The sequence below is a fragment of the Thamnophis sirtalis genome, unplaced genomic scaffold, assembly GCF_051295495.1.
Source record: "Thamnophis sirtalis isolate CommonGarterSnake01/CBP01778 unplaced genomic scaffold, rThaSir2_p1.2 scaffold_3, whole genome shotgun sequence".
Taxonomy (NCBI): Eukaryota; Metazoa; Chordata; class Lepidosauria; order Squamata; family Natricidae; genus Thamnophis; species Thamnophis sirtalis.
In genome coordinates this window covers 112,434,157-112,446,706 of record NW_028261383.1, presented here as the reverse complement: position 1 = coordinate 112,446,706, position 12,550 = coordinate 112,434,157, and the positions used below count along the sequence as shown (strand labels likewise).

Below are 12,550 nucleotides of genomic sequence, written 5' to 3'. Positions count from 1 at the left end.
ACCTTCTATTATCTCTTGATTTTTATAAATTATAATTTCAACAACACATTTATTCTAAAAGCTGTCAAAGAAATACAGTAGCCAAGTGTTTTCTCATACAATTGATATTATTGCATAATGGGGGGGGGGGCGTACAAGAACAGATAAACAATGTTGAGGTCAAACAAAAAACTGATTAAATGTAAATCTCCTGTATCATGATGCTAGGTGTTTTGAGACAGGCAGTCATTAAAACTCCTTTGAAAAAATATATATTGTGGATCCCAAACAGAGAATTGTTGTCCTGTGATTCATATTGCTATTGAGCACAGATTTCTGAATATTAACAACTTGAGATATGGTCTTGCCAGTACAGAGATATACCGTAGGTAAAATTACTATGGTCTGGAGGAAAACTGAAAACATAGAAGATATATGTGAAACTAGACTAGAGAATTGTTTATTGGCTTGTTATTTTCGATGTTTATTAGTTTAGATTGTTCGTTATGATCTTTTCCTTTGTAATTTATACAATGAATCGATATATAGTGAAATTTTGCATTACTAAACTCAGTTAATTGTGGTACAAGGCAAATGCTTGAGGAAAAATTTCAAATAATTTTAAAATATAGAGTCAAATTTTTATTGGCTGCTAAGCTGCTGTATAGAGTTTATAGGATCTCATTAATCTGCATTTCTGCAGTACTTACACTTTTATAAGGTATGTCAGAACAACCTAATTCCACTGTCCTGTCTTATTTTGTTCTGTTTTTACTATAAAGAATGTTTAGGGGCAAAGGCATAGGGTACAGATCATGTAAATGAAGGACAGAGACAACTGATAAATGCAGTTAATTGTTGGCAGACTGTAGCAAAAAGACAAAAAACAAAGCTCCTTGGTTAAATCTATCATTTTCCTCCAGTGAATTGGCAATTGCAGTTTCAAACCCTTTTAGTTTCAGAAGTACGTCTCACCCTAGAACCTTGTACTCCTTAATCAGCATTTGGCCTGCATTATAATGATAGAATTTTAAGAAATTGTAGCAGAGGTGTCAAACTCGATTTCATTGAGGGCTGCATCAGAGTTGTGTTTGACCAGGGGGCCCCAGGGTGGGTGTGGCCAGCTCAACATTACTTGTACTGGGGGTGCCTGTGGTGGTCTGAGCACTTCGCCAGTGAAAACAGGTCCCAAGCTCCATTTTTGCCTGCGACAGCCTCCTGCAACCTCTGCCAGTGAAAACAGAGCTTGGGAGGGCGGCCCGCAGCTCTCATAAGCTCTGTTTTTGCTGGCAGAGGCACTGCGAGCTGGTCCTTCACTGTTTCCAGGGTGGCCCCAAGGGTCATATCTAATCACCTGATCTGAGTTTGACACCCCTGAATTAGAAACACAGATTAATTAGACAAAGCTATGGGATGGGATGTTATCCCTGTAGAACTTTTCAAAATTAATATTCACTGATGGGCACAAATTTCAGCAGCCCTTTTCTTTTGCCATTGATTCCCTGCTATCATTTCAAAAGACCCACAATTACAATTCCCAGTTCCCATGTATAAGAACGGTTTCTGTGAAGACTTAGCAATGATCATTCCATTAATCTGCTGCATGTAACCACAAATTATATTCAATAATTTTTTGTTTTGCAATTGGTAGGGGGGGAGGTCTAAGAAAAACCCAGATAGGCTAGTGCTAGAACTGGCAAGTCTAAAACTGACCAATGCCTGAATTTCAACAGCTGGCAGAAAAATACTGTGGCAACCTTTATGGGGCTCTTCATGCTGCTTTTATTGATCTTGAATTTGTCTTTGAGTGTATCCCAAATGACAGACTTTGGAAAAAGCTAGACATTTCAGTCCTAAATCAAAGGTTTTATTTTCAGATATGAAAACTACACAAAAACAGTTTTCTTAAAGTCGGTTGAAATACCCAAGGATATTTGACACAAAAATCTCTGAAAATAAATGACTGAAAGATTATAAAGTTTTTTCTTCTCTAGAAGTTACAATCTTACAAAGCAATAGCAATAGCAATAGCAGTTAGACTTATATACCGCTTCATAGGGCTTTCAGCCCTCTCTAAGCGGTTTACAGAGTCAGCATATTGCCCCCAACAACAATCTGGGTCCTCATTTTACCCACCTCGGAAGGATGGAAGGCTGAGTCAACCCTGAGCCGGTGAGATTTGAACAGCCGAACTGCAGAACTGCAGTCAGTTGAAGTAGCCTGCAGTGCTGCATTTAACCACTGCGCCACCTCGGCTCTAAAGCAGATTGCCTGATTGACTTAAGGTGATATATTGTCCATAAGGTCTAGCCCCCTTAGCTCTATTTGATCAACATCACTTCAGGCATACAATTTTCCTGGAATCAAAATCAAAGGTTGCAGCCTTTTTAATTTCTTATGACATCTGTTACATATACAAAAATCAGACTTTATAAAACATGTCCGCAGGATATTGATAAACAATTACATTAGCAGAACTCTTGTTGTGCAATCAGAAATTCAACTAAAATTTTCATCCCATCCTATTTTTAGTGATTTGTTCTCAAGGCACCAAAGTGACTTTTCTTTAATCTGTTTGAATGTCTTACCCTCTGTAATTATGCAAGGTAAATTTGATAGGGTCCTATGAGACATGTCCATGTTTTTCTTGATTTGTAGAGCCAATGGCATGTGTACAAGGACCCCCAAATTTTCTCACAACACCTCTTTCTTACAAAATACCCATGTAGAAACCTTTTGTGTTAAATATCTTAGATTTAAGGTGAGAAGTCTGTCTCTGAAACTTGGATATTAGGTCACAAATAATGTTAGAGGTGCTACAAAAGTATGCTTCCATGTTTAGATTTAACTTCATGATTATCAATTTTCCAACTCCATTCTCATTTTCCATTTCAAAGCTTACTCTTGTACCTTTAAGCATTCTTTTCATCTTCTATATACTTGATTGAATTTATTTAACTGAATCTCCATTTTAATGTTGGTAATATGTACGTTTTAATTTAATATAATTTATAATCTAGAGAGCTAGTTTAGTCTAGTAATTAAGGCTAGAAACCAGGAGATTGAGTTCAAGTCATGCCTTCAGCATGAAAGCTGGCAGGGTGACTTTGGGCCAGTCACTTTCATTCAGCCTATGACATCAGTCTTGGGCAACTATCCTGTTGCAACCAATGAATGAATATTTGGTTGATCCCCTCCAAAACAAACCCTGCACTTGAAAAATAAATGATCGGCTGACAGATCAAATGCCAAAAAACCTTACCATTGTTCCAATATATAAAAGCCTGACTATAAGAGCTCCATTTTGGAACATTCTGTTCAAGGGTCTCCTTGTGTTAAAACCAAGAAATGTATATATTATCTCTCTATACGTGCTTTAGTGAGTGAATGTTTATATTCTTTGAAACTGTCTCCTAGGTAGAGAGGCTCTTTTTTATAACATCAGGGAAGTAAAAAGTAAAGTATGTGAGGGCGGGTGCTCTTAGAAGCATTTGTATACTTAATTTTTGTGTATTATTAATCCTAGAGCAGAGTTTGATTGCCTTTCATTAGAGAAATAAGGAAAAATATCCTTATCAGGCTTCTACTGCATTCCCCCTTTTATTATATTTCAATCTTTAATATACATCTACGTTTTCTTGGAGCATCCAGGAGAAATCAGAATGGGCTTGCTGGCTCCCAAGCAGTGAAATCATTTGTGGCCAGACAAGAAGTCTGACTAATAGAGAAAAATTTCATTAACATTAGTCAGGCCTTTCTGATCTAATGATGACACAACAAAACTGTTTGCTGTTTGTCACGGTATTTGTGTGAAATCCAGAAAGTAAAATTTATAAAGCAAATCCAAGATCCAATAGTTTGCTCAACTGTACTGCTCAATTAAGAGCAAGTCCATGAAAAAATGCAGGATGAAAAAGAAATAGCATGAAGGTGCCAAGATTGGGAAAGACAAATTTCATATGCATAAGATCTCATCCTCTTATAACCCTATCTTCAACAGACTTCAGTGACGCACTTGAGAATCATAAACAAGGTCTACAATATTACACAGTGGATTCTGAATGTGGGTTTTGAGCCTGTGGGTTTGGTTTTTCTTTTGCCATTATTAAGCAATTAGAATATGTGGGAATTTGATTTATGTTCCAATTAAGTATAATTTAAATAATAGTATTAAATAATATTAATTTTGTTGCAATAGACTGCATAATCATATCCCAAAGCTATAATATTAGTTATTTTATAAGAGAAGGCACTCCAATTCAAATATTAATACTATTTAACTATAGTCATATAACAATTGTGACTATGGTGGATCACCATATAAAACATTTATCTAAAAATTATTGAAAAGCAAGCATTTTCTTCTTAATTCATAAAGCCCATGAAGTCAGCTGGGTGACTTTGGACCAGTCACTCTCTCTCAGCCCAACCTACCTCAAAATGTTGTTTCTATAGGGAAACAAGATGCAGGAGTATTTAGTATGTTCGTTATGTTGGGCTATATATAAAAAGGTGGGATAAAGTTCTAATAATATTATAGAGATGAATTGGAACCAATTTCTATTTAGCTTATGTTTTTAAATTAATGAGACTTCATACAAGTAGCAGAAAACATGAACGACAATATAGGAAGCATATGACCAATTCTGGAAATAAAACCTCACATTTTATATTGTGTTATTTGATTTTTTCCTGTAAAATGCTTGTTTACCAGAGACAAATTATACTTCATAAAAGATCTTTGATGCCATTTTCAGTTCAACTTGAGCCATGATTCTAAAACTCCGTAATAAACAGGTTAATCATTAAAATTTAAGTATATCTGAAGACAGATTCCAAGTAATCATTCACTCTTATCTTTCTAGCCTCTGTTACAATTCATTAGTGTTAGCAGAGGCTAGAAAGCAATGTTTTTTTACACCAGCAGTTCTTAAATTTGGTACATGGACTATTGGGAAACCACGAATGATCCTCAGAGAGGTTATGAACCGGACACAAAACAACAGCAAGAAAAAAAACAACAATTCATTATTTATTCAATGTCTTTCCTATTACTTTGAAAAACATATTTGGGGAAATTTTGTATTTATATCTAATTAAATTATTAATGCATTGTTTTACTCCAAAATATAGAATATACTAGATCAGAGCTATCGAACTCCTGCCTCTGGTCCGGATGTGTCATGTGCTGGCCACGCCCACACCCGGTTTAGCAAAGGGGGGAAAGTCCCGATATGTCATGTGACAAACGCTGTGTCGATGCAAGTTTGATACCCCTTTACTAGATATATAATTATCACTGCCATGTTATGATGTCTCAAGCTCTTACCTGTTGATAAAAGTTAAAGAAAAGTACCTGGCCATTAAGAACATTTGTTACTCAATCAAGTCAATGTGAATGTCAAAGTTAAACTGTAAATTTTTTGAAAGCTCTTTGATTTTTTAAATGCCCAATTAATATATTTAACTTATAGGCACTTGATGTTACGAATGCAAGGAAATTCCATTTATTTACAGTTTAACATAAATTGTGCATATAAATTTATTTATATTTTCCTGAAGATGTGTGTCCCCACAAATTTCATTAGATTCTCAGGATTGTGAACATAGAAGGATTAAGAAACTCTGGTTTACATCATAACTAGCTCAGATATAAGACAATTCTACCATTTAAAAAAAAATCAAGCTAAGGATTTCTAAATAAAATAGAGCTGAAGAAGACATCCTGATCTAGGATTATTTTCAATAATCATCCACTATATTGGTAGCCATCTGACAAAGATTTTTACAATTAGTTAACCATGTCCAGCAACCAGAATTACAATTCTTTCCAATAGTTGTTTTTTCAGTGTATGCCACTGAACAAAAGTCAATACCCATGAATAGATTAATTCTTCTTTCTTTTGACAGACATTGCTTGGAAACAATTCTCCTTTGTTTAAGCTAAAACATTGAGCTTTAACTAGCTAAAATCAAATGTCTAGTAATATTAGAAAGATTTCCACTGGTCCTTGATGGTATATAGGGTTCAATTTCTGTTCAAGGTTTAAGTAACCTTCAGTTTACACTCAACTTCTGTAACTCTCTCGGCATGCTTATGTTTTTAATGTAAGAGTGGTTTGCTCTTTTCTTTTCAAGTTCAGTTTACAACTTGTTTATGATTTTCCATCTAAAGCTACAAATATTCAATAGATCTGGTTGTGGATAAAGGCTATCTGAGGAATGAACTAGTGCAATAACAATGTAAGCCACAACCAAATGATGCTGTAACCATCCTATTTTCAGCCAGGCAGACTGCTTGAATGTTTATACCAAGACTGAATAGAAGATATTACAATTTAACATTTCCAAAATCAATTGCTAGTATTTAGATACAATGTAATAGGTTTCATTTTCACAAGTATCTCTATTTAAATGAATATTCATATATTAGACCTTGCATGTACAACACCATTTATTTCAACTGAAGTTGAACTTTTTAAATAAATTAACTTATTAAGATATATTACCAATCATCTTCACTTAGTAAAACATGAAACGGCATGATTTATAAATACTGCTTTCAACCATTACAAAATGCAGAGGACATCACAACATACCATGGTTAAAAATGGCCAGACTTAGTACTTCTGTGTTTGGACAAATGCTTAACTGTAAATTAGCTATATAGCAAGAACTAACAGCAGTAAAATATAAAGTAGAATTGTTTTATGTTTAAATTTGGTCCTCTTGTGCTATTATTATTCCCAAATGAAGCTCTCCAGAATCAAAGGCATACTCAACAATGAAATGTGGCTACAGTTTGACATATTACAGACGTTTTGTGAAGTCTTATGTCAAACCAATAGAAACGTTGAGCCTTCATCTCTGGTTTTTTTTTTTGTGTGTGTTTTTTTTTAAACATCTTAGCCTACTACAAATCCCTTTCAAATATTTAAACAGGCCAATCCTTTCAACAACCAAGTTCAATAACATACTGCCAATTCCTGAACCAATTTCTAACCGTCCTGTAAAAGGGTTCAATCATAGTTTTTCAAACTATGATTTCTCCTTTGAAAAGAAATAATTATAGCAAATAAACTTCTCTGTATTGATCATTTTGCACAAATTATTGACATTAACACTAAAGCCAAATATGTGTGGTAATATTTCAACAAAAGCAGTTGGTAACATGTGCAAAAGTTGTATCAAGAGAACAAATGTCAGAAATGTTTACAAAAGTAAAAACAATCTGAATATTAACAATTAGAAAATGTAAGCATCTACTTTGGGTGTTGAACAGCCAATTAGACCATGAAAAAATGTACTGAACACCAATCTAAAATTAGTGTTTGCAAAATCTTTGAGACTGAATTTAATAGAAAGTCTAAACATTACCCACATTAACCCAATAACATTTCCTAAGTTTTCAAGAAAATCTTAATAATAAAGAAGATAGGTTTAACTATTCTTGGACAGGAGAGAAGACTCATTTCAAAGGAAAACAAAAGGAACTAAAATAGAAATATTAAATATAAAGGAATTGTAAATGCCAATTGCATTCTTGTCCAAAGTATATCAGTGACAGGAGGAGTGCTAACATTTTAATTTTTTTTTTTTAAAGGGATTCTAAATGCAATTGAACCTGTGTTGATCCATACGGGTTATTCATGGAGGATTGTTAAAAAAACCCTTTCATGTTAGATTCAAACAAAGGTTATTTAGAGACCAATGGTATATCCCAAGCAGGATATGAGCATAATTTTTGCTTATGCTTCCTAACAAGTGGTATTGAAGGACCTATTCTTTCCAATATTAGAGGTAACCTACTAAGATAACCTTATTTTCCAGCAAACAGGCTGAAACCTCAGATCAACAGGGCCCACTTTAGCCACCCTCCAACGTTTTCTTAGCCCCAATGTTCATTTAGAAAAGAGCTTTCACGATATATGCAACGAAGTAACTGAACACAGTGGAGGAGCAACACCCTTTACATCCAAAGTGCTTGATGATTATCATAATTACTGACCTAACTAGCGGAAAAAAGGCTCTCATTCCCGAGTTGGCAGAGGGCAGGAAATGAGAAACCCCTCCTTTTAGGCTGATGCCCCCCTTTCGAGGACCAGGGGAATGACTGGGTTCAGTAGAACGCGGCTTGCTTGTCCTCCTTCGGAGTAAGAAAATGAATATACTGGGAGAAAAGCCTGGCCTTTCTCCCTTCCCCAAGGAAACCTCCCAAGCAAGGCGTGGAAGCCTACAGACAAAACCGGGAGGTCTCAATCCGGGCAGGCCGAGTACCCCCCGCCCCAGCATCTCGGAGACAAACGGAGGCCTTAGCCTCGGGCATGAACGGAGGACAAGAGTGAAGGGGCAGAAGGAGAAGCGGCTTCTCCACGGGGAGGGAAGGGATGGAGAGCAAGCGGCGGCGGAAGAAGGGAAGCCTTTCGCCCCCTTTGCAGCAAAGGGATTCCTCTGCAGCCAGCAGAAGTCGCGGGGGGGGGGGGAGAGGAAAAAAGGGGAGGGGGAAGCCGGGCGTCCTCGCCTTCCTACCTGCGCGGCCGGCGTTGCCATTTCGGCTACTTCCCCGCAAGGAGGCGGGGGTCCTAAGCCTCCGAGCCTGGCCTCCATGGCCACCGCCTTCCCCACTGCCGGCCCGGCAGGGAGAACCGCGCCAGCGACCGCAGCGGCCATGGAGAAGCCGGAGCTGCTGCGGACAGCGGCGGAAAAAACGACCAACCACCGGAACCGCCGCCGCCGCCTCCCGCGGCAATCCCAATTCACTCCCCGATTGATGGGCAGCGAACTCCGCCCTCTGCTCCACATCCTTTGCTCTGGCTGGCCAATTAGGATCCGGGCCCCGGGCTCTCGGTTCCCTCCTACCTGGCCACATTCTCCAATAAGGATTCAGCTTTCGCCAAGGCACCGGATCCTGGTCCCGCCCCTTTAGATGCCGCTGTTCACAGAGCAAAGCGAAGGGACATGAAGCCACCCGCGGCTCCAGGCGCGGCGATTAAGGAAGGAAAACCTGAAAAGGGGCGGGAATATTAACCCCACCTCTTACGACTTCCACCAATAGGGCCTCGGGAAGCAGCAATAGACAATTTTTCCCACCTATCTTGGTTTTGTAAGGCAAATGGGGCGGGGGAAAGTTATTAGCCCCCCTGAGCTCAGAAATAATAACGGGCGCGGGAACGTGGAGCGACTGAAAGAGGATATAAAGCCAGAACCTATCGGCCTTGAGGAAAAAAATAAAGGGGGGTTGAGGGAGAAAGAGGGGGATCTTTGAAAAGTCGGATGATACAGATTTCGAAATATAAAGGAGAGAGCATTCCCGGGACGAGACGTGGGATGGCAGGAAAATACTCCCGTTTCCCGAGAGTTCAGCTGGGAGATTTACCAGCGTCTGCAAGAATTTACGGGAATGACAAGCGACCAGCCAATGAGATTTAATAACGGGCGCTTCTTCAGGAAACCAACGTCTAAAATTGCAGAATTACCCCGCCCTTCTCTCTGCGTCGAGTCTCATGTGCGGGCGCTCCTTGCAGGAGATTTAAAAAAAACAAACATTTCCATTAATATCGAAATACACCGATTATTAACCCTTAAGAAGGAAGGGGGAGCAAATGCCTTCCTATAGCAATGCACTAGAATACATTAATATTCTAGTGGAATAATAAATAATAGCCCTGCGATATATTGTAGTAATACATCTGCACAAACGTAAACGATATTTTAGTGACGGCAAGGAGCTGCTTTCTGTATCTGCTGCCCTTTAACGGTCCTTCCGGTTTTTGTAGAATAGATGGGGTAATTCCAGCGTAGTTCCCCCCCCCCCAACACACACACTTCTCTGACCAGTATAATATATGCATTGTATATGATGCTGGGACGGAAACGAGGACCTTCTGCACGGGCGAAGGATGTTCTCTAACGCTGCTCTAAGCCTCTTTGGAAAGAGGTTGGCAGAGCTGCGGCCCACTGCTGCCCCCAGGTTGTCGATGGACTAGGCGCAATTGCTTTTAAAAAGCCCAATGCTTTGGTGTCTCTAGCAAGGAGACTGCAGATTTTTCTCTCTTCTGGGATCAGACTTCTGTGCCTAGTTCAAGATACTAAAATACCATTTTCTATAAATTTCCACAAGACTCTTCTCAATTGCCACACTTATGTATTTTAGCTCCAAAAGTCAATGACTAGTTCAGACACCAAACGAACACTTTTTCTTCTTGAGCGTTTTTGAAATATTTTATTTATTTGGTATATTAAAAAATATCTCAGCTTCTTAATAAAAATACATCTCTCAAAAGTTTGATTTGATGGTTTTTGTTTGATTATGTTTTATTTCTTTTAATTACATTTGTAAGAATAGAATTCTTTACATTTGTAAGAATGGAATTCTTTATTGGCCAAGTGTCATTGGACACACAAGGAAATTGCCTTTGGTGCATTTACTCTCAGTGTATATAAAAAGACAAGATACATTGATCAAGAATCATAAGGTTAAGTGACTATCACTTAATGATTGTCATAGAGTACAAATAAGCAATTAGGAAACAATATCAATATAAATTGTAATGATACAAGCAACAACATTACAGTCCTACAGTCATAAGTGGAAGGAGATGGGTGATAGGAAGAATGAGAAGACTAATAGTACTAGTAAGGCAGCCTTAGTGAATAGTTCGACAGTGGTGAGGGAATTATTTGCTTAGCAGAGTGATGGTGGTTGGGGAAAACTGTTCCTGTGTCTAGTTTTCTTGGTGTGCAATGCTCTATAGCATCGTTTTGAGGGTAGGAGTTGAAACAATTTATGTCCAGGATGCAAGGGATCTGTAAGGCTCTGAGCATGAATCAGTTGAGATTTTCTTATATTTTTTAATCTAAAAACTGTGTAAATTTAGTTACCAATCTGTCTTGTGTTGCATGCAACATTTCCTGATAAAGATTGTATATCTGTTTTTAGCACACTTTGCCCAATATGCCACTGCACAGGCTCAACTACAGCAGCTTTATCTCCAACATACTCACTTTTTTGGGTAAGCTGGTATATACAGTGTGTTGACACACACTTGGGTGCCACAATCTGGTTTATTTACAAATATATGCCCAGCCAGATTACCAGAGTAGCAATCCAAAACAGGTTCTCCAGTTTTCTGCTTTCCAGCTCAACTGGACTACGACTTCATTCTCCCCAGGCCGTGCAACCAGCAGCTATGTTGGTTGAGGATGGTGGAGTGATACTCAACCCATCTGGAGATCACCAGGTTGGGAAAATTGTAGAACAGCTCATTCCAAACTATCTGGCTACACTCTGTTTGTTTTGCTAAATGCAAGAAAGTTACATGCTTCAGAACTGAGACATTGTCAGTTACCTGAACAGATTTTATCAGAACAGCTTTTAGCAGGATAATTAATTGGGTTACATAAGGCACTAATGTAAATGTTGATGTTATCAAGCATTTCTGCAAGGTTGTGAGTATAGATGTGTAGGGATGAAAACATTGCCATGATGAAAGTTGGAGCCAAATGTTAGTATTTATTTACTTTTTTTACATATTTTTGAACTATGCATCTCAGAGAGAGAGAGGAATTCTCAGTACTAAAATATTGACTTCCAGGTAAGGAATGGTGAAATGACACATCTTTGAAGGAGAAATGTACTTCAGCCAAAACTGATGAACTGGTGGTGAACTTGCACAGTTTGAGAGATCAGCTGCTTCTGCTCCATATATCTGCTCCTTGCAAGGAGACCTAGGAGACAAGGAAAGTCATTAAGCTCCCAATTGCAGCAGAGCCTCTATCAACACCAGGTTTATCAAACCTCACTTTTTAAACACTTTAAAAGTCTAGCAAAGGCTCCAAGCAAAAGTATTTGTGTCTGTATGACAAAATAGGATGCCTTTTCTCCACATACAGGAATAACAGAAAAGGTGTCATTAGGATTCCAAAAGGGAGAGGTATGAATGTATTTTTTAAGTCCTGCAAAATATTGTTAAATTAAGTAATATATTCACATATGGCTCAGGGGTGGGTTTCTTCCGGTATTACTGCCAGTTTGGTGCGCATGCAATTTTGCGTGCATGCGCTTGCTTTGCTCGTACCCCTGGTGTGCGCTCTGCATGCATGCGCAGTTGCCTATAAGAGCTATTAAGATGAAAAAAAGATATCATGGCGACCGGGGAACTGGTTTGGGGGTGTGGCGAGCATGCCATCCCTACCGGTTCGATGACCCAGTCACCATTTTCACTACCAGTTCCACCGAACTGGTGTGACATGGTAGGAACCCACCTCTCATATTGCTATCACATTTTAAGAAAGGCTGAAAATAAGTCAGTGGGGATTCAGAGAAAAGCCTAAGGGATTTTCAAGAAATGTGAATATAAAGCACAGATCTAAAACAAAGAACATGCATATGAGATTGCACCAGTGACAAAAGATAATCAGGAGTAGTTATGCCTACTTCTGATACATTCCATACCAGCAAAATGGTTATAGTTCCAATCAAAGTTATGGAACATAAGAAGCTGCCACAGTAAAGTTTTTTGTTCCCATGGCTAATATTGTTTTCTGCAATGGGCACTTGCAATCTAGGATC

At 38.3% G+C, this 12,550-nt stretch overlaps 1 protein-coding gene and 1 long non-coding RNA gene across 4 annotated transcripts in view; both read right to left on the bottom strand.

Moving 5' to 3' along the window:
* Positions 1–8,720, bottom strand: part of EVI5L (ecotropic viral integration site 5 like) — a 49,471-nt gene extending 40,751 nt beyond the window's left edge. For all 3 annotated transcript variants that reach the window (XM_014063721.2, XM_087709712.1, XM_014063722.2), the window contains exon 1: positions 8,509–8,720. The gene's annotated coding sequence lies outside the window, so the exon portion shown is untranslated. The remainder of the gene's footprint in view (positions 1–8,508) is intronic.
* Positions 8,721–11,470: 2,750 nt separating this feature from the next.
* The window catches only part of LOC148048109 (uncharacterized), a 74,469-nt gene continuing 73,389 nt past the window's right edge, over positions 11,471–12,550 (bottom strand). Inside the window, exon 2 of the long non-coding RNA XR_015695977.1 lies at positions 11,471–11,706. This is a non-coding gene — a long non-coding RNA (uncharacterized LOC148048109). The remainder of the gene's footprint in view (positions 11,707–12,550) is intronic.